The sequence below is a fragment of the Crocodylus siamensis genome, chromosome 4 (assembly GCF_052110815.1).
Source record: "Crocodylus siamensis isolate JL-2025a chromosome 4, ASM5211081v1, whole genome shotgun sequence".
Classification (NCBI taxonomy): domain Eukaryota; kingdom Metazoa; phylum Chordata; order Crocodylia; family Crocodylidae; genus Crocodylus; species Crocodylus siamensis.
Genome location: NC_143398.1, coordinates 133845911 through 133868084, shown reverse-complemented (window position 1 = coordinate 133868084; position 22174 = coordinate 133845911). Strand labels below are relative to the sequence as shown.

Genomic DNA, 22174 nt, shown 5'->3' with positions numbered 1-22174 from the left:
GGTCATGGAATTACACATCACATTCTCCCTGCAGAATTTATCCAGTTGCTGCATTGAAAGGAGCAGAATGTTTCTAAAGTCCTTTGTTACTTTTGAAAATCTCACAATTCTCTCATGAAAATACATACCAGACTTATGCTTTTTTAACCTTGTACCTTTTCTACTCATTCTTCCATATGTAAACATTCCCTGGTTTCTCTTCTTGGCTGATTTTTGTTTTGTTGCTCTTCACTTTGGGTTTCCTCCTTTACCACTTTTTTGATGTTTCTTAGTTAAATTCATTCACTGATTTTTTTTTCTCTCCCAAGGGGAATTATGGGCATGAGGCAGTGGGGGCTGGAACAGTAAGAAGTTCAAACTTAATACATCAACAGGCGAAATGTATTTTTCCCGTGTTAAAAATTCAGTTAAGTTTTTTTAAACCTACTTCAGGTTGTGATGTGTTGGGCTTCAATATATTTTAAGGATCTGTAGCAGTGAAGCTTTCCACTGTAGTAAAGTCCATGTAACTACTGATAAAAGTATGCTTGTTTTAAAAAAAATGTATTTATCTGTATTATGTTTACATTATGTTATATACTTGCAAAATATTTGGCAGCTCCCACTTTTAAATAGCCCTGTTTTTCTTCTTTTCTGAAAGCTAAAGGACTCTTTTTAAAAATCAACCCATGGTACTGGGGAAGATCCTTGAAAAAATTGTCAAGGAGGACATTTCCCACAAGCTCACATCTGGTGGGGTACAAAGAAACAACTAGCATGACTTTGTAGAGGGGAGGTCATGCCTAACAAACCTGATGTCTTTTTAGGACCAGGTAACTAATCACCTGGATGTGGGAAAGGAGGTGGATGTCATCTACCTGGATTTCAGCAAGGCCTTTGATACTGTTTCCCATGAAATCCTCTCAGTTAAGTTGCAGAGTACTGGCCTAGACCAGGCTACAGTGAGGTGGGTTGGGAACTGGCTCAGCAGACAGTCCCAATGAGTCTTAATTGATGGGGTGGCTTCATTTCCAATGGCGTACCCCAGGGATCAGTGCTTGGGCCCATCCTCTTTAATATCTTTATTAGGACTTGGACGAGGGAGTGAAAAGTGCAATGATTAATTTTGCAGATGATACCAAACTGTGGGGACAAGCAGGCACATCAGAGGACAGGTCAAGGATTCAGGAAGACCTGGACAGGCTGGTCCTATGGAATGAACAAAACCAGATGAGGTTTAACAAGGACAAATGCCGGGTCCTTCATCTGGGTAGGAAGAACCCTTACCATATATATACAATGGGTGGCAGTCCACTGGCTGGCACTGCATCTGAAAGGGACCTAGGAGTGACAATTGACCAAAAATGAATATGAGCCACCAGAGTGACAAAGCCACCAATGGAGCAAATAGAACTGTGGTGTGCATCAGCAGATGTGTCGCCAACAGATCCAGAGAGGTGCTCCTCCCCCTCTATTCAGTGTTGGTGAGGCCACAGCTGGAGTACTGCACCCAGTTCTAGGCACCACACTTCAAGAAAGATGTGGACAAGCTCAAAAGGATGCAGAGAAGGGCCACCCACATGATTAAGGGCCTGGGGGACAGGCCCTATGAGGAGAGGCTTTGGGATCTGGGACTGCTCAGCTGAGCAAAAGAAAGCTGAGAGGTGACTTGATAGCTGCCTACAAATGTGTCAAGGGAGAACACTAGGACCTAGGTGAACAACTTTTCAGAAGCCTGCCCCCCTCCCCCCCCAAGAAGATGCAGACCAATGGACACAAGCTAATCAAGGAAAAGTTTCAGCTGGACACAAGGAAAAACTGCTTTTCCATACAGGCAGCTAGAAGCTGGAACACACTTCCAGCAGAGGTGGTGCAGTTGCAGGAAGTGTTCAGAAATGAACATCTCAATAAAGTTATTTTAAAGAAAGGAACAGCAGCTCAGCACTTGTGAATGATTTTACCATCCCATGCAGCCACAAGCATTTAACCCCCTCCTCTCAATCCAACATATTTAAAAATCAAAAGTCAAATCCTCCCCGGCACCAACATCTCAGAAATAGAGAGGTTGGCTTAAAAATCATGGGACTTTAAGAAAAGAACAAACTTGGGCATCATTTTGTTTGCTTCTTGGTTTTGATCCTTTACATTATATCATGGTCATGTCTTCAAGCTTTTCTCTGCCACCATGAGGTCTGGAAATAAAATGCTATGCTTGCAGAAGAAAGCGATCATTTTCATGTAATCATTCTGTAGCAAGGGGCATTGTCCTTTTCTTAGGATCCTCTGAGCATATATTAAATGATGATTTCTGCAGCATTTCAGTAGCTGGACATTGGAAGTGCTTTCTTCTTTTCTGCTTTTACCCATGGCATGGTATAGAGCAGTGATTCTCAACTAGGGTGCTGCTGTAATCTGTAGTGCTCTGAGATCCCTTCAGGGGTGCTGCAAGGTGCCAAGCAATGTTAGCACGGTTAGGTGTGCTAACATGTTAGCACTGTTAGGATTTTCCAAAGGGATAACTTCAGTTTAACAAAGCTGAGAATCACTGGTGCAGAGTGCTCTGGGTACGGGTTTGAAGTGGTGATTTTGGGGATTCCTTTGATGAACAATTGCCTGTGAACACAGAGGACTGGACTCAATGGGCCTGGAGGCCTCCTCCAGTCCTGTATTCGTGGTAGCCAGGCCTTAAAGAACAATAAATATCATAAGACTGGCAATAAGATCATGAGAGTTGGCAACACTGAATCCTACAATAACAAACTCCTATGTTTACATAATACTGGGAAAGATAGTGAGGAAGTAGATTTCAGTTTCAAGATACGTATCTTCACATTGTGAGAAATACCTTCAGAGGATTGTTTATTTTAATTAATAGTTTCAGAAGGGTGAACTGGCTTGGATAATGCAGCTGACTTAAGCCCCCCACCCTAGTCAGGAATAAAACAGACATTGCAAACCTCTTCTCAGATTCAAAATATTTCAATGAGTTGGTGGCCAAATTTGCCGAAATAGAAGCTTACAGTTAGTCATCTAGAATATATTTAAATAAACAAATGGCCTGACTTGAAATCAGGTAATTTATTAAATTGCATAAGAATAGACTTGGAAGTCTAATGTGAGAATCCTGTTGTGGGTTTTTTTTAAGGGTTTGGCCTATTTTCATATATATTTGCATCCCCTCAGTTCCATGGCAGTTGAAATCATATGACAGGTGGTTTTTGATAAATCTTTGCATATTAGCCCTGTCCTCCTGAGTTTCTTCAAGCAGTTTACATCATTAATGAATCAAGTCATGGAGACAAACAGTATTTATCCACGTGCAACATATGGAGGGGTATAGCACAGACAGGTCACTATTTCCCATGTTGCTAGATTTCTGATTTGACCCAGTTCAAATAGTATTGGCTGTCTCACCAGAAAGTCTTTTCTTATAGCAGAAATTTTGGGAGACAGAATAAAAGCAGGGGTTCTGTTTGACCTCTGGACTTTCCCCTCCAATGACTATATTTGTTCCCACTCTCCTCATGCCCAACTTACTCTTCTGTCCTTAGTATCCTGTAACAAGGGCCTGCTCCAGGACCGTCTCCTGGTGGCCCCGCACACCTATTATGGCTGTCCATTGTATGCCAGGGGGCGCTATCTGCGGCTCCATTCCTCCCCTATGCCACAGCCCAAGCCTCACAGATGGTATTTGTAAATTCCTCTTTATGTTAGAGTCTCGGCTGCTGTGCACCTACCCCTCCTCTCTCTAGCTAGGCCTGTCAGTCAAAAAACCCACTAATCAGAGTTTGACTCCCAGGCTCTAGCTCTCTCAAAAAAAAAACCTTACTCAGGCTCCTGCACCCTCTGTGGTGCTGGGATCTGCTCACCCCCAAGTACCGCACCCTCTCTGGCACTGGGGTCCCCACACTGCAGTGGGCCCCCACTGAGGCCACCTCCTTCCCCAAATTGCCTCACCCAAACCACCAGTCTTAACATCCAACAAAAAACATAGGCTCCTAAAGCCATATCATGGAAAAATGATAATACAGAAACAAGAGAGGCAACATGCCTGCTTACTTTAGATGATCATGAGGATGGCTCACAGCATGGCAGAGTCTTCCAACAGAGACTGCAGCCACAGCACCATGGTCATTGGGAGTCCCCCTCCCTGCTGCCCCTCGGGCAGCACTTCTCCACTTGCCATTTGTAGGGTCCTGGCCTTCCCCTTCCTGTCACCTGACCGGCTGCCCGAGGCAGCCTTAACCTGTACTTGACCATCCGGCCATGACTAGAAGGTTCTGGATTTAAAGGGACTACCCTGTCTCCTAGTAACAGGGTTAGGGTTCCCTGTTACATATCCCTTAGTGGCTGGGGGGAAGGGATGGGATGAGCAGGTCTGTGGGAGGGGGTTGATGGGTCTGCAGAGGGGTTTTCTGGGGGTGAGGTGGCTATAAATAGCCCAGCCAGGGAAGGGGGTGGGGGTAGGAAGGTCATAGCCCCCAGGCTGGGGTGGGCGGTTGGACTTTTCCAGCCCTGAGGCTGCACTCCAAATGCATGCAGATGTTCGCTGGATCAGGTTAACCCATTCCCAATCTAAGTTCACCTACTCATGTGAACTAACTTGGATCAGGTCCTCCATTTTCTGCTCAATTTAACACTCCCCTGAATGCCTGCAAAGATGGGCATTTAGGCTGCTTACAGGCATGGGGTTGGGGGAAAGACGGGGAACAGCACTTTACTTTCAGCTCAGCATGTTCCCACACCAAGTGCAGTGTGTGCCCAGAAGAGGAATCATGTCAGTTTGACCTAGCTCATCCAGCATCTGTATAGCTCATGTACTTCAGCAGGGCTTTTGGGCACTTTTATCGAATAAAAGCACCCAAAAGCCCTGCTGAAGCATGTGAGTTATACAGATGCTGGGGAGCCGAGTCAAACTGATGTGATTCCTCTTTTGTAAAGTGCTGTTTTGCTTTGTTTTTTCCACATCTGTCAGCACTCCCAGACTGTCCTAACACAGTTAAGTCGATCTAAATGTAACATCTGTATGTACTTCAAATAGACAAAATAGTATGCATGTGCATATTTATGTGTGAGAGAAAATAATAAGAGTAGTTGTCCTGCCAACCAACACAGCAATCACTTTTCTTGCATGTTGTATTCCTTTCCTCCATTGTTTATCTAGCTTGTCTATTTAGATTATAAACTGCTATGGCTACAGATTCTGTCTTTCTCTGTATTTTTACAGCCCCTGCCATAATGAAGCTCCAGTGTTGATTGGAGCCCAGGACCAGCACTGCATTATAAGCAATAATACATAATACTAAGACTGTGAAGAGATTATAATTAGAGCTGTGCAAAACCCAGCAGTTACAGTTTGCATGGATTTCTCCTTACTGAGTTTACGTTGCATTTTGGACTTGTATGCAAAAGCTCCAAGCAAATCTCCCAAACTACCAAGTATTGGGGCTGCCGGAAATCATACAAAACCATTTAGTCTTTTTAGCAGTTCCTCCATGAAATGATAGATCTGCCAAGACACAACCCAGGTTTGTTGAAAGTTTCTTGAAACCTCTGCAGATTCTGGGGAAGGGCCAAGTTTCAGGTTTCATTTCAGAAGTTTCTCTCAGCTCTGCTTAACATACAAATTGTCATGCTCTGCTGCCCTGGGGCTAACAAGCAGACTTCATCTTCCATCACAGACCATTATATGCCATTCACAAGCACCATTTTCATTTTTCAAAATAACATTTAAGATCACAAATTATAGTTCTTTTGTCTGGGGAACCACATTTGGGGGAGGAGGAAACTGAAATGCAGTTCATGATACTACATTGGTCTGAGGCCAAATCCAGTTTGCATCGCTTGAATGAGTAGTAGCACTAACTTGATCAGTTTTCCACTTCCCAACTTGCCCAAGTACCCTGAGGATGACATAGTTGAAGGAGAAAAGCAGGAACTACTCTTTGATATGTGGCACTGTAATTGCCACTGATGCATTCCTGTGTAAATAGTTGTTTGTCGTTTGCTGTGTCCATCAGAGTGTGGACATTCCAGGTTGCAAATTCATTACTTGATTTGGATCACAGATAGAGTGATCCCACTGGACATGGTTTTCCAGTCAAATTAAATGAGATAGGCTATGGCTGCATACACACATTCAAATAATCTGGGAGAATTCTCCGAGGTTTGTTTTTATGGTAGAAAAACTACTTACAGCCATGTGTACAGACATTTGAATGCTGAGACACTCTCTTAAAGAGTGGAGAGCTAGCAGTGCTGCCACTGTGCAGCCAGGGGGATGCCCTGTGCACGCATCTCAGTGTACTCTGCAGGCTTCTTTCATCTGCCTGGTGGAAATAGCAGCAGTGCATAGGACAGCCCTGATTGGCTGACCCAGACTGTCCTGGTCATCCTGTTTTCCTACAGCACAAGGTGGGGACTGTGAAGGGGGCTTATTCTGCTCCACTATCCAGTGAGTCCAGAGAGTGACACACTGTCTCCCAGAGTGGGGAGGAGGGGATGCTAGAGGACTATGTTCTCTCCTGAGATAATCCAAGTACACACAGACTTTCACTCTCCTAGGAGAAAATCTTCTGGAAGTGATTTAACCCTGGTTGTTCCCTACATATAGTACACCTTTTCCAGCCACACCCCGCAATTAGGGTAAGCAGAGTAGATCCTAAATAGGCCTGTTCAATCATGATTGCAGCTGCTGAATTTTACAGTTCTCAGTTTCAAGTACAAAATGACCATCATACAATTTTTGCCTCTGTGAATATTTATGGCTAGGGGCTTCCAGTAATCACCTGCCCTTGTCGCCACTTGCCTATCACCGTAAGACAGAGATGGGCATTTATTTTGGATGGAGGGCCACTTCCCAAGTTTTTGCAAGCTGTCAAGGGCCACATGGGTAGCCCCGGCCCTTAACAGGTGACCCGCCCCCGGCTGCCATCTTGGGACCAGAAGTCACACCCCTAACCTCTGACCTTTGTCACTGAAAGTCCCTCCCCTTGCCCTTGGAAGTACTCCTTTGGGGAAGAGGGTTTGCTATCTTAGAGGAAAAAACAAATTATATACTAAAAATCAAACACCCATAATAATATATTTTAATTTAATTAAAAATATATTTTTGTCCTGATTTGTGTGTGTTTGTGCTGTATATGTAGAAGTGATTGAACAATAGCTCAAAATGCAGTCTTACTCTTGTACATTGTGTGGGGTATGCGGGGGTGTTGGGATGAGAGTATGGGTGGGTGGCCATGGGATTTGTGGGAAGCTGTAGGTGGGTAGGTATGGGGGCTTCTGGGTATGGGTGGATGTGTGTGTGTGGGTATGGTAGTGTGGGTATGGATGTGAGTATGGGAGCCATGTAGTGCAGAGCAGCCAGCCAGTGGGCAGGCAGGAAAGTGGGGAAAGCTGCAGCAGGGGTTGGGATGGAGTGAAAGCAAGTGGGCATGCAGAGTACAGAGCCTGCACCAATGCTCCTGGGCCAGCGCCGGCAGGGCCCAGAGTGTGGTGGTAGGTGCACAGGGGGGCAGGCTGGCAGGGGTCTGTGGAGCTGGGCTGAGCTGCACCAGCAGGGACAGGGGTGAGTTGGCTCAACGCCATAGACCCCCTGCCAGGTGGGAACCCATGCACCTGCCACCCTGCTCTGGGGCCTGCCAACGCTGGCCCCAGGACACCAGTGTGAGCCCCACACTCGCATCCAGCTGCCGCTGGCTCCTGCATGCCCACTCACTCCCACTGCCCCCTACCCCAGCCCTGAAGTACAGGAGGGGACAAGCATGCAGCCCCAACTCCTCACTCCTCACTCCCCACACTCAACCATCTGGGCTGAGCAGCAGTGGCAGGTAACAAACTGCTGTTCAGTGTGGTGTGAGCTCCAGGTGAGCAGCAGCAGCAAACACTGCCTGGCAGTGGTGAGCGGCCAATTTCCTCTGCACTGAGCAGCAATTTCTGCCCAGCTGCTGCTGCCACTGCCACTCAGCCCTGACGGGAGAGCCTGGAGATGGCACGGGGCCCAGGCTGAGCAGCGGTGGCAGGGAACAAACTGCTGGTCAGTGTGGGCAAAAAGTGTCCCCTCCCACTGCCAGTTCCCCCTGCTGCAGGCACTTGGAGCCCAGGTGGAGCTTCCTGTGCCTGCTCTCCATTGCCACCACTGCCCCATGGGGTGGCAGTGATGTGGAAGAAGGCAGGACAGCTCCATGCAGGCTGTGAGTGGCTGCACCAGGAAGCACTGGCCACGGAGAGGCGGTGCTTTTCTCCCATGCTAAGAAGCAGTTTGTTCCCCACCACCACTACTCATCCCAGATAGATGAGTGCGGGGCACATGGATTTGGAGCTGTGTGCCCATCCCTACCTGTACTGCAGGGTTGGGGGCACTGGTAGCGAACAGGCACACAGGAGTCAGTGGCAGCCAGGCAGGAGTGTGGGGCCCGCGCCACTAGGCCCCAGAGCAGGGTGGCAGGAGCATGGGGTCCTGGCCAACAGGGGCTCTGTGAAGCCAGGCCAGCTCCCCCCTCTCCCACCTGGTGCAGCCCAGCCCAGTTCCACAGACCCCTACCAGACCACACCCAGCAGTCCTACCGCCTCACTCTGGGCTCCACCAGTGCTGGCTCTGGGACACCGACGCAGGTCCCATCCTCCCGCATGCCCCTCACTTCCACTCCCCTCCGCCCCTGCCACCACTTTCCCCACTTTCCTGCCCAGCTGCCAGGTGGCTGCTGCACCACATGGCTCCCAGCTGCATGGCTGGACTGTGAGGCTCAGCAGGAGACAGCCGGGCCCCGAGGACTGGGGCAATCCCTGCGGTCCTCCCCTGCCTATCCCCTATCCCCTACTTCTTACCTGAATTTCCTGCTCCAGTGAAGGGAGGCACGAACAGCCCTATGATTGCTGGCCAGAAGCTCCTGCTAGGATCAGGGAGGAGTGGGGCCAGGCAGGCCCTACTGTTGTAGGAGTCTGCCATGGCTTCCCCTGGGTCCTACCTCCCCTTGCTCCTGTCATCTTTGACAGGAGCCAGGGGCAGATAAATACTAATTTTCTAATTATTTTAGGGGACCCGTAGGCTGGATATAATGGACTGGCAGGCTGTATCTAACCCATGGACCCTATTTTGCCCACCCCTACTGTAGAACTTGTTATTGAAGGAAGATGCCTGCATTTGTTTTTGAATGTGGGGATGCCATTGCACATCAGCAACCACACAGTACTTTGTGGGAAGAAAACCTTAATACAATGATAAGGAAAACCTAGACAACCAGAGGTCAGCCTCCACCCCCCTTTGCAGTCACTGTGAAATGTTCTAGCTTCACACATCTGCTCTGCCACTGAGGATTTTTATTTTCATTTTTGTAACTAGTATAAGTTAACAAACCATCATGATGCCAGAATAATTTGTCAACAAGTCATTATTCGAAAAGTGTGACCCTTCTTCATACATTAGTTGTTGTTTTTTTAAATCAACCAATCAGAAACTTTTATACTAAAAATAGGCATTTAGGGCATTTATTCATGTGCTCCTGGAGGCGGGGGAGGGGGGCACTTAAATTACAGTGGATCCGAGAGCCACTCTAATTATAGCACCCAGAGCATCACAGGTATCAGCGTCCCTGTGCTTAAAGCACCCCTGCTGCCACTTTTCAGTCCAGAGGTGCTGATACACATGATGCTGGAGTCTGCTGGAACATGGTAATTACCACATTCCAGCAGACTTGTTTGAGTAATTACAGTGCATTGGAGCAGCCTCAATGCACACAGGTGCCAATGGTAGATGCACAAGAGGGATCAAGCCAATGGAATTATTTTGGTAATAAGTTAAAGATACATGCATTCTTTGTTAGATATGGACCTTAGAGGATCAAACCTCTAGTCTGGTCTTCAACTCCCTTCCATAAATGGAGAATACCAATATTTTCTTTCTCCTGCTCCATCTATTTAGACTGAAAACTGTTTGGAATGGGGCCCATACTCAGATAGTGCACAACACAGTCGGGCCTGTATCTTGACTGAGGCCTCTAGATCAGTGGTTTTCAACCTTTTTTAGACTCAAGGCAGAGAATACCAGCTTTTAGTTTTCACTTGTTTTTTGGCTGCAGAAAAATGATAGAGAAATTCTTCTGTTGCAAAGAACTCAGAAAGACCACAATAGGGCAGCATAGTATAAACACTGTGGATTCCTATTTGAAATCTCTGGCTGCCTATACACATGCTTGGAGGTGGGTAGGTTTTAATTAGAGCAGTTCCTGGAGAGCCATTCTAATTAAAACTCCTCAAAATCACGTGTATTAATCCCCCAAGGGCTTAAAAATGGCCTCATTTGATGAGGTTTAGCTAAAGTGCCCCAACGACAACTTTTAAACCTGCAGGGGCTTATACACATAACAATGAAGCTACGTTGGAGTATTTTATTTAGAACATAGAGTAGACTTAATTAATCTAATTAAATGCAAACCAGCACATGTATAGGCACCTTCTGAGTTCATTTTGTAAACCACGTTTTGTACACCAAACAGTGTTAATATTGCCTGGCACCCTGTAACAATCCTGAAAGGATCTCAAGGCACCCCCAGTGTGCCATGGCACCTTGGTTGAGAATCATTGCTCTAGTCATTATCCCAATGTGAATAATAACAGTCTGGTTCTTTTCAGGTAGAAGTATTGCCTGCTCTGAAGGGCAGTACTGGCAAGAGAACAGTGTTCTGTCAGGAGTCACAACACCTACTAATGCTCCTTGGTACACAGGGGCCATGTCTACATGAGACACTGGCTGAGCAGTAGCCTGATACTACTGCACAGTAGCAATCGCATGGCAAAAACTGTGATGCAACACTACTGAGCAGTGGTATCAGGCTACTGCACAGCAGTATCACAAAAAGGCATTCGTCAGCACTACTGGACAGCAGCTCAGGTTACTGCTCATTCATTTAGTACTTGTTTATACAAGTGCTAAATGGCTGTGCAGTAACAGCTGCTCAGTCAGCATCTTGTGTAGATATATATGACAGCATATACATATGACAGCACCTCTTCAAGAGTTGTATCTTACTCCTGCTCATTGACACATCTACTCCACAAGATTGGGGGCATGGAAAGAAAAGGGGGGAGATGATGGCTCCACTTCTTCCTCAGAGTACTGTGTGCCCCTGAGGAGTATAGAGCTGGCAGTCCTTGCAGTTTGCCTAGACCAGGATTTGCCATTGTGTAGGGGCCATGCAAGTAAAAGCAGATTCCCTGTGTATTCCTCATGGTATATATGTGTACAACCTTGGGCTCATTAGTGGGGGGGAGAAAAGGTTTATTTTTAACATGTGAAATGGCATCATAGAAAGTAAACTTCCATGAATTATAACCAAAGCTAGTTAGAAACATTTCATCCAAACAGTTTTCCATGGCCATTTCAGTGAAACTGAGGTATTTTGCACAACTATATTGATTTAGGAGAGGAAAATGGAGGGGGGAGGGGGGATTTAAAGACAGACTTAGAATGTTTCAGCATTTTCAGAATGAAAAGTTTTGTGTTTTTTTTCATTTCACACCTTTTTCATATGGAAATGTTTTTATTCTTAAAAAAGACTAAACGGGATAAAAAGGGAAAAAGATAAAAAGGAATTAAATCAAAGCAAAGTCATTCAGATACATTCATATATCCTGTCTTCCTACAACCTATGTAGGTCCCCACAGCACCTTGCAGTGCATCTTGCAGTAGAATCTCTCCATTCTGCTCACAGCAGCTACAGTAATTCTGCTGCAGCTGTATCCTTCTCTACCTAGGCAAAGAGTGGCCTGGGTATACCCTTGGTTTCTTAAACATGAGAGTACCGATGCACAATTTTTTGATGTGCCTTTTGGAACATTATTCAAATTTTAGGCAAGAGCAAAAAGCTATCTCTGTTCAGGTACATTTAGGAGAGGTTCTTTTGTTACTGATGATGCTTAAAATTATCATATACTATATTTACTTGAATAGATGACCCTGATTAGAAGGCAATCCCCCAGTAGTTAGATTCTGTATTTGGAAAATTTATAAATTACATTACATTTCTTCATGTGATCAGCCCCCTGAAAGTGCTCTACAGTTGTACCATGACACACATGCACAACTGAAGACAGCTTTTAAAGTGGTCAGTCACACAACAAATTAACCCTCATCAAATAAGGGATCAGATGAAGGCGCTCCACTTTAGACCACCTTAGGGAACTTGTGTTCCCTATGATTAATTTGTTGTGCAATCAGGGTTGGGCTGATGCAGCCCAGCCCCACTCCCAGGGCTGTCAGCAGGAAAGGAGGGGAGAGGGAGAGAGAGCTGTGGGCTAGGCCTGAGCTGGAGGGAAGGGGGAAGGTGGATCACAGCCCCTGCCCTTTGCAGCCTCCCCCCAGCCCTCCCCTCCAGCATAGGCTGGGCAAACCCCAGTTGGCAGCTCCCTCTCCCTCCCTTCCTGCTGACAGACTCAGAGCTGAGAGGCAGGGTAGGGTAGCTCCTTGGATACAGGCAGGGTCCCCATGCTCCTGCAGGCAGGTTCAGTTCTAACCCCCCATCCCTTCCCCACCCCACAACCTAACAGGCAAATGTCTGTTGGGTCGGGTGCAAGGGGCACTCTAACTCATGGTGCTTTATGAAAAGTGCCATGAGTTAGAGTGGGGGCCTGCATGTCTGTCAGTGCCCACAGAGTGAGAGCTCTGGGTTTTACCCCCAGATTTTCAGAAATGCCAATAATCCAAGGTTCTAACTGATTAAATTGCATCACTGGCCCAGATCATTTTGCTTAATCCTACAGAAGTAAAATCTCAGCAGGCCATTCTCATTTTCTTACACCCCAATGTTCATGTTAATACATGTCCATTTTTATTGCAGTGCATCTCCTCTGCAATAAAATCATGTGAAACAAAGAAAGTCAAGAAACAAATTATTGTCTCAGAACCAGATCCATACTATGCTGCACCCCAGAGTTACTCCCTGATAAGTGCTGTGACACATACTTCCAAAGACCCACAAGAAGTGTCATAATTACAGCGAACTTTGTTTTGTTTAGTAGCCTGCAACAACAGCAGTAAATCCAAGACATTTTTGCTGTGTTAGCATGCACTTCACAAGAAAAAAATCAACCTGGCAAGTGTAAGCCACAGGTGAATTGTAGTCGCTGTGCCTCAAGCAGCTTCAGTGTCAATGCCAGCTCTGCAGGAAATCAAACTCAGCAGAGTTTGAAATGGGACACCTCCCTTCCTTGACTATAATTAAAGCTTTATCAGAACCTCCCCTGGGGTGGTAGCCAAGGTAATTTTTTTAATACTGTCTTACTTTCAAGGCAAAAATGAAAGGGGAGAAATGTTCACAATGTAGATATTAAGTTAAAAAGATCCACCTCACTGAATCTCCTATTTTATGTGAGGTAATTTCACAGTATGTGTAAATATTCACTCATATTTATGCATAAGTATAAACATATTCTGTTTTCACTTTTTAAGCTTGGCAGACAAGCAGGCAGGGAGTCCAAACCTTTTCATTCATTTGCTGTCTCTGTACTGTATTAGATCCAGAAATTTACACATCTCCCCTATTTGACACATTTTTCACCTCTGAACAATTATGTCTTTGTCATATCCACAGAGGCATAACTATCCAGGACTGCACCCAGGGCAGTCCTTTCCCCTTCCCTCCATAACTTCTGGTTCTAGAGACATCAGCAACGGGAAGCTCACAGTAACAGCAACTAAAGTTCACTGTTGCTGAGTGAAGATGTCACCTCATTTGTTTTGCTGCACCCCCATGTCAAGTGGGAAAAAACTCTATTGTTTTTGGCAGCAAAAAAAAAAAGGGTGACATCTCCCACCTGCAACAGCAAACTGCTGCTGTTCTACAGAACCACGTTGCCCAGGGACCCTTACGTTCGATGGGCATGTCTACTCATGCTATTACTGCACATGAATAAACTCCAGAGCTTATTGCTTTGGAGTTTATTGCTCCCAGGCACACCATTTGAACATGAGCCCAGGAGCAATCAACTTTGGAGTAATAAGCTGCAGAGTTTATCCATGTACACCATGTGGAACCAGATCAGGGCAACATGCTGCAGAGAGGCTGGCTGGGGCATGAGGGAGTTTCAGTGTGGGATTAGACAGCAAGCACGCCCCACATTGAAACACCCTCATGCCCCAGCCAGCCCCTCCAGTGTCTACACATGTGCTGCTGTGGAGTTACACATACTATCCTGTTGCAAAGTAAATGAATTTACTCCAGTCTAATAGAGGTACACGTTTGGTTGCCAAGACATTTACTGCACAGCTAACTAGTCAACTGCAGTAAACATCATGTGCAGACACACCTACTGACACATTCCTGCACTACTACTGCTTGCTGTGAGGACTGAAGCTGGAAAGCACCGGAAAAACTGGAGTGGGGGTGCCCAAATCCCAGCTCTATTCTGGTGCCCCTGCTCCCCTCCCCATTTAAGGCATAAAAAAGCCTTTGATCTGGTATCCCACAATCACCCCTTAGCAAAACTGGCTAACTGCGGCCTCAGCCTCGCCATGATCCACTGGCTGGGGAATTGGCTCTGTGGTCAGACCCAAAGGGTGGTGATTGATGGAAGTCAATCATCATGGTGCGCTGTGACCAGTGAGGTTCCTCAAGGCTCTGTCCTTGGGCCTATACTATTCAACATCTTCATCAATGATGTGGGCGCTGGTATCAGAAGTGGACTAGCCAAGTTCACCTATGACACGAAACTCTGGGGTAAAGCGTCCACACCTGAGGACAAAAGGGTGATCCAGGCTGACCTTGACAGGCTCAGGAAATGGGTGGTCAAGAACCTGCTGGTGTTTAACAATGAAAAATGCAAGGTTCCCCACCTTGAGAAGAAAAACCTGTAGCAGGCTTATAGCCTCAGTGGCGCTATGCTGGCTAGCACTATGGATGAAAGGGACTTGGGGGGTCATGATTGACCACAAGATGAACATGAGCCTTCAATGTGATGCTGCAGCTAGTAAAGTGAGCAAAACGCTGGCTTGCATCCATAGATGCTTCTTAAGCAAATCCCGGGACATCAGTCTCCCCTTGTACTCGGCCTTGGTGAGGCCGCAGCTGGAGTACTGTGTCCAGTTTTGGGCTCCACAATTCGAAAAGGATGTGGAGAAGCTTGAGAGAGTCCAGAGGAAACCCATGCACATGATTAGAGGTCAGGAAAACAGACCTTATGATGACAGGCTGAGAGCTATAGGACTCTTCAACCTGGAAAAGTGCAGGCTCAGGGGTGATCTGGTGGCCACCTATAAATTTATCAGAGATGCTCACCAGGATCTGGGGGAAGTCTGTTCACCAGAGTGCCTCAAGGAATGACAAAATCAAACCGTCACAAACTCCTCCATGACTGTTTCAGGCTGGACATAAGGAAGAACTTCTTTACTGTCTGAGCCCCCAAGGTTTGGAATAGACTGCCGTAGGATGTGGTTCAAGCACCTACTCTGAATGCCTTCAAGAGACATTTGGATGTTTATCTTGCTGGGATCTTATGCCCTGACTTTCTACCCCTACTGGACTCAGTGATCTTCCAAGGTCCCTTCCAGACCTAATGTCTATCTATGAAATCTTTCCCAAATATATACCAGGAAGGCCCAGCAAATCCCAGCTGACTTACAAATGAAATGCTGCAAGGTGGGCTAGGCCCTTAGCTTGCATTGCCATATGGACATCACTAATGTGAGGGAACTAGTACTAATCCTAGTATTTACCAAACAGAATTGTACAGACTAGAGGCCATCCTACTCCATCCTCCTTTTGGGATGTCCAAAACTGGTTGAAAATACATGGCAACCAGTGCTAAAAATCAGGTCTGCTGCAAATTTCTGCTAGAATGGAGAAAAACATCAAACTTGCATTACATGAGATTTTGGAAAAAATAAACAGGTGCTACAAAGTACGTTTGAATATCTAAATAGTAATTAGAAGCAGCTGTGCTCTCCAGTGTCACTGATAATGTTTGATTTCTTTCAAAACACCAACAGTGGTATTTTGTAATCCAAGCAATTAAAATGCCTAAGTGGTGGGAAAAATAGAAAAAAATCTGTTTTTTACTTATTAATAATAACAACACTTTGTACTTCTGTAAATGCTTTCTTAAATTGCTTTACAAGTGTTAATTAAGCTTTGCAGGACCCCTTTGAGGGAAGGGTAAGTGTCACGCTATTGATTTTTCATAAACAAGCTAGGTGTAATTTAAGGGTTGTCTATATGCGGCCTTGCAGAAAACACTAGATTGTAATCACACCTTTGGTTAATTCAGTGCAAGTCTATGCATGAGACATGCCTAGTTCAGTTTACAGGTCCCCTTTATCAGTTTAGCTTTTGCCTGGTTTTTGCCACCCTAAGACGATTGAAATAGGATGCTGTTATGCCAAAACAAGTGTCCAGGCATAGACTACCCCAAAATAATAAAAGGTGAGCGTTACGACTGATTCAGTTATTTCAGTCCATGTTCGAGATTAACTGCATTTAAACAGCTGCACTGTGAGTCATTGGCAGTGCTGAAAATAGGTCTTGGGGATCTTGGCTGCCCAATGACATGTGTTGATCATTCAGCAATCATTCCTTCAGTCCCTAATCTATTCTATTAAATCTATTCTTGGGCACTACCACAACTCCAATTAACCAGTATTTCCAGCATTGCCATGCCACATGCTGTCATTCATCCTAATGGCAAAACCAGGAAAGAAGGAACAATAGAAACAGAAGTGGGCAACTTCTTAAAGCTCCTTAAACCATCCTCTTATCTTGGTACTCCTCCAAAAAAACAGAGCGCCAATGCTCTCTTTTCCCATGGTGGGTTAATTTCCTTTCTCCTGTTCACTAGAGCCATTCAACACACATGTGTTAGCATTGCTCCCAAGGGATTCCATCAGTATTTTAGATGGCTCTAATCTCTGTGGGCACTTTCTATTCCCTAACAATTTACTCAAAACTATCCAGTTTCATCTAATTTTAGGTCTAAAACACAAGGAACTCCAGGTTTTCTGTAATTCAATGTGAAACAATAAGTTGTTCCAAGTCCCTATTATTTTCAAGCTCTAACAACTCCCTTGATTAACCTCTTCTGAATTGTTAGTTTGCTGTGAGATCTGAAACCAGTAGAGACCCATTTTTTCAGATTTCAGAACCAAAATGTCATCTAGTTGCACTGATTGCTTACCTAACTCTTAGCTTCCAGTGCCAGCATTATGTAGGCAGAATCCATTTCAAACGCTCCAGGTACCACTGCCCTGGTATTCCAATGTCTACTCAGCTAATTCTTCATCCCCATAATATCTGAACCTTTCTTGGTGTTGTTAGAAACAAAAATACTCACGTCTTCTTTCCATTTCCATAACAACCTATAAACTGCCTTTATAGGCAGGGGAGTGGCTTTATAGGGGGGAGTGGCTTTTCAAGGTACCAGATGTCTTTTTGAGCATTCAGTTGTGTAAAATGTGTTCTGACACACAATTTGCAAGAATATTAATAAAACTCATAAACTTCATTGCCCTTTTGGATGTTGTGTTTCTCAACTGCTCTAGAACAGGGGTTGGCAACAGCTTTCTAGCAGCAGGCTAGAATGACCCAACTTGGGTCCAAGAAAGGCTGGTGGGAGGACCCAGTCACCACCACAGCCGCCACTGCCACATCTGCCTGCTGCTGATCTGCCCGGCTCCCGGGCTGCAGTGTGGTATAATGCGGGTTGGATCCAGTGGTTCCACAGGCCAAATCTACCCTGCAGGCCCTCAGTCACTGACCCTTGGTCTAGAAAATTTTTGATGTCTGGAGGTTGATCATTTAACTGTATGCTCAAATTAACCTTCTCACTTGGCTCAAATTAAACATGCTTATGACTTTGATTTGAGGAAATATTTCCTGTTTCAGCCCAGAAAGATCCATATTAAGTACCTGGCCTCTAGTATGGTCGTCCCTGACATTATACCTGTATCAAATAGCTCATCTCATCCCACTGGATATTCTGAAACAAACCAGTCCTGCAGTGTCAGTTAACCAGATACCAGTTATACTGACCAATTTGCTAATAAAAAATGATCCTGCAACTGCTGACCTATGGGCATTGCACTGAACAACATGAGTCAACCAAAAGACCTGTCTGTCCACCTCTCATTTTTGTAAAATGCCTTTCTTTGTGGTCCATAATCACTGTTAACTGGAAACACTGAATGTACCATAAACTATATTTTTGTCAATGTCTAGGCAGGCCACTAAATAGACAGACATAGTTTCTGGTGGTAGAGCTTTAATAGATCTTTTTTAAAAAGTAAAAACAAACCAGTAAAATAATAGAGGACCTTACCATTCTTCAAACATAAAAAATGTGGATGAAAAATTCAGCATCTTCTAATGAAAGGTGTGTTGTGAAATAAGAGTGTGATTCATAAAGCTGTAAATGCGCCTGTTATTCTGGGCTGCTTTGATTTTTTTCCTTCTTGTTTTGAAGCAGAGCTCATAATCCCACAATAGGTAAACTAAGGAATGCCAGCATATCATCCCAGGAGTAGTTTCACTATGATGTCACAAATACAGATGGCAAGATAACAAGCTGTATCATTTCATACAGTTCAAGCAGCGTGAGCACCCCCTCCACCCTTTGCCCCAAGCTGAACACAGCTGTATCATGAAATGATGTTTTCTGGCAGTATAACCATTCTTAGTGTGGATTCCTGTTCTACTTATTAACAGGAGCTGTTCCAGTATAACTAATTTAGTTAAAGTAAAAATCATATCCTCAGTCAAAATAGTCTATATTGTCCATAGACCAGGCTTAATTTAAAAAAAAAATGAATGACACTTAGCTCTTTGCTGCAGCCAGGTAATAAAGCACTAACAGTATGTTATACCTGAAGTTGCAACTAGAAGCAGACTTGTTATCAAGGTTTATCATTACAACTATAATGTAGGAAATTTTAAAATGTATTGCTCATCAGACATGTACCATAAGGAAAACCCCAGCAACAAACTCAAGAGGGATAGACCTTTGTGCTGTATTTTAAACAGGAAAGGTAGATGGAAACCAAAACAAATGAAAATATACTTAAATAAATGGTACTATAGACTGCAGAAGATCATAACACTTGACCTAAGAATGGGTGGGTACATTTGGGATGAAGGAAGGGTGAATTGGAAAATGGTGGAGCTATATAGATAAGTTTTATGAAATGAAAATAAACAAGTAATAGTTCTTAAGAGGTAGAAGCTGGTAAGTTATATATTTCTTTAAGGTTTGTGTGGATTATACGTCAGGACAACACATTTTCACTACAATGAACTGTTTGACTGTTTCCTTCTTGAAACCCTGATCACTGAAGTCAGTTGTAAAACACCAACTTACAAGCTGATTTTTGATCCTCCATTTTCACTTTCAGCAGAGTGGGATGAACCATTTTGACAATGAATGCAAAGGATATGTACAGTTGGCAACTGCATAGCTATGCATTCACACAGTGAAATCTCTGAGAAGGTAGCATCAAGGTGAGATGCTTGCCTATACTCCTTGATTACACAATCTGACAGACTCATCTTGGGAAGAGAGGTGGTTCGGTATCAAATTCCATATCAGTCTCTATCCATTCTCAAAAACAGAGCCTGCTAATGGGATCGGGTTAATCAAAGCCTTTAAAAAAATTAAAACAGCCATTTCTCTACCGATAAGACCACCAAATCCATTTCATGCCAAGAAAGTAAAAAAGCATATTAGACATTGTATCACTATATTTGAATAAGAAACAACAGAGTGTGTGGCAGGGTATATTTTAGGAGATGCAGAGAAAATTATTCTAAAGGGCAGTTTTGCAAGCTGTTGACCATCTTGGCCCCTGTCCAGCAAAGCACTTAAACATATGCTTTAACTTGAACTTGATGGGAGTGCTCACATGCTTCAAGTTAATATGTACGGGAGTGTTTTGCTGGGTAGGCCTCTGATGCTCAGCATCTTAAAGGACTGAGTCCTAAAAGAGTGTACTGATGGCCTCTGTGAATTTTCTGATGATCTAATTCCTAGCAGACAGGTGTCCACATCACAAAAGCCCTCCTCAGAATTCACACCTGTTGTCTCAGCAAGGAAAAAGATGGCCACAGTATTTCATCCTAGGGGGCAAAGAGAGGGGAGAGTTGGAGGTTTTCTAATAGTCATAGTTGAAATACATTGCATGAGTAAAGTGGGGAAATTTGCACAGAGAGTTCCTGTGATAAAGAACTTTTGTCTACACCAAGTTACCATCAAGTTTTAAACTGTTCCACAAAGCTGCATTTGAAATCACTGTAGGCAAAGAGATAAAGAATATAAATGGATAGAAATCTAAATATTGCCTTTGCTGTACCACCATGTGGCACAACAAAAAGAGTCATGTGATTTAACACTCTGCATGTGAAAAATATCCCAATTTAGCTAAATCATTAGGAACTGACTTTAAATGAATACTTGTCACAGCTAGGCCAAAAAAAGAGAGCCTGTACAGAGTGCTAACTGCTTGAGTTAAAAATGATACAATTCCCTCCCAAAAGCAAGTCCTGACATGACCAGTCACCTACCACAAATGGCAAATTGTGAATATTCAGAGGCAGAGAAAAAAGAAGTTTGCAAAGGACCCTTAGGCTGGTAGAGATTTACACAAAGCCATCTATCAGGACAAAATAAATACAAAGAAAAAGAAAAAGAAGGGCAGATTCGTAAGATCAGTTGCGTATGACTATCCATACTGCAGTCAAAGTGTGCAAATGTACCTGAGCTAGCCTCAATCCAATAGCTTGGGTGAAGACTTAACAGCAGGGACTTCAGCCTACATCAGCTGCCAATTAAGAACTCTGCATCCCCAGCGAGCTTTATAGCCTGCCCACAAGCCTGAATTACCACATCTGTACTACTGCTGGAACGCAGGCTAGCTGGACTGTAGTTACGTATAGATATGTCAGCCCAGGCTGTGGATGCACTTCTTGTTGCAGTTATCAACACAGCCTAACAGTTTCCCATTTCTGTTTCTTAAGCAAACAGGGAAGCAAAGACAGGCCAGCTGAGCTGTGATCAGAACACACTGTCATTTTGTGCAGGGTTTTAAAAGTGCAGCCTGCCTCCTTTCCAGATGTATGTTAGTACAAGCAGTTAAAGGCTATGCAATGTAATGCAACTGTTCCGATCTATTACATCACAACTGTAGTAACTTTACCAACATTGAAACTATTATTATTATTATCACTATAGATTTTAAAGAAAGCAATATCTACTTAGCAGGATGTCCGAGGTGGGAGTCAAACCTGAGTTCACTGCTCTGGCAAAATATCATCCTCATACTACTCCTCTGGAAATAATTGGTTCAAGTCAGTGAGTTGTACACATACTTGATATTTTTTTTCTTTCCAAAAATAATATTTAAAAGACAGGCACGCCTTTGCAGGGGGAAGTTTTGGTTTAAAATTAAGAGAATTAGGTGGAGTAATAGTGACTATTTCTATCGTTTTTCACACTTTATGTATTGTGCAGTTGCTAGTGTGTCTGTGTTTGCACACATCTTTTAAAAAGCAAATTGCCTTGGAAGTTGTAGGGCTCTCTCCAGCCTATGATAAATTTTCTACCACAAACCTGACTTCCACACTGCAGCCATTCTGATTCTCATTTTTTACCCTGATTATTTCCAAGTGATTTCTGCAATGTAAACTTGATGTGTTAAAGCAAAGTACTGAAACAAGGTACTGGCTTACACAAATACAAGCAACCATAGATGACAAATTATCAGATACCAAGTAGAAACCCTGTATTTGAGGTTCATGACACTCATATTCTGGGTCCCATTGGCTAATTTAACCTGATTCCACTCTGTGCTGCCTGCTCTGACTCACTGGGGTTAGTTGCAAGACATTTTCTTTGTTTAACACTACTGCACGTCACCGCTGAATCCCAGTCTCTTAGCATAGGGACTGTTAATATGAATATAAATTTCAACACTCCCTCAGTTCATGCAACAGCCCCAGTAACATCAACTTAATATTTCAGACTACATTTACAGTCTCCTTCCTCAAGGGCAGTTAAGGCTGTATAAAAGCATTAACATTTGTGGATTGTCTCTGCAGCTTTTTTTGTGATGTGGAAGAGCAGAAGTTTCATTGCCATTTGCCAGTGGACAGCTGCCAAACTCACCTGTCTCCAAGGAGCCTACAAGGAGCATATCACATCTCCCTGAAAATCCTGTGGCCAG

General features: G+C 44.2%; 1 protein-coding gene and 1 long non-coding RNA gene across 2 annotated transcripts in view; one reads left to right on the top strand and one right to left on the bottom strand.

The window, feature by feature from the left end:
- The window catches only part of LOC149866531 (uncharacterized), a 163594-nt gene extending 142831 nt beyond the window's left edge, over positions 1-20763 (bottom strand). Inside the window, exon 1 of the long non-coding RNA XR_016441593.1 lies at positions 20709-20763. This is a non-coding gene — a long non-coding RNA (uncharacterized LOC149866531). The remainder of the gene's footprint in view (positions 1-20708) is intronic.
- LOC149866530 (potassium voltage-gated channel subfamily KQT member 1-like) overlaps positions 1-22174 on the top strand; it is an 808906-nt gene that overhangs the window by 774125 nt on the left and 12607 nt on the right. The window lies entirely within an intron of this gene.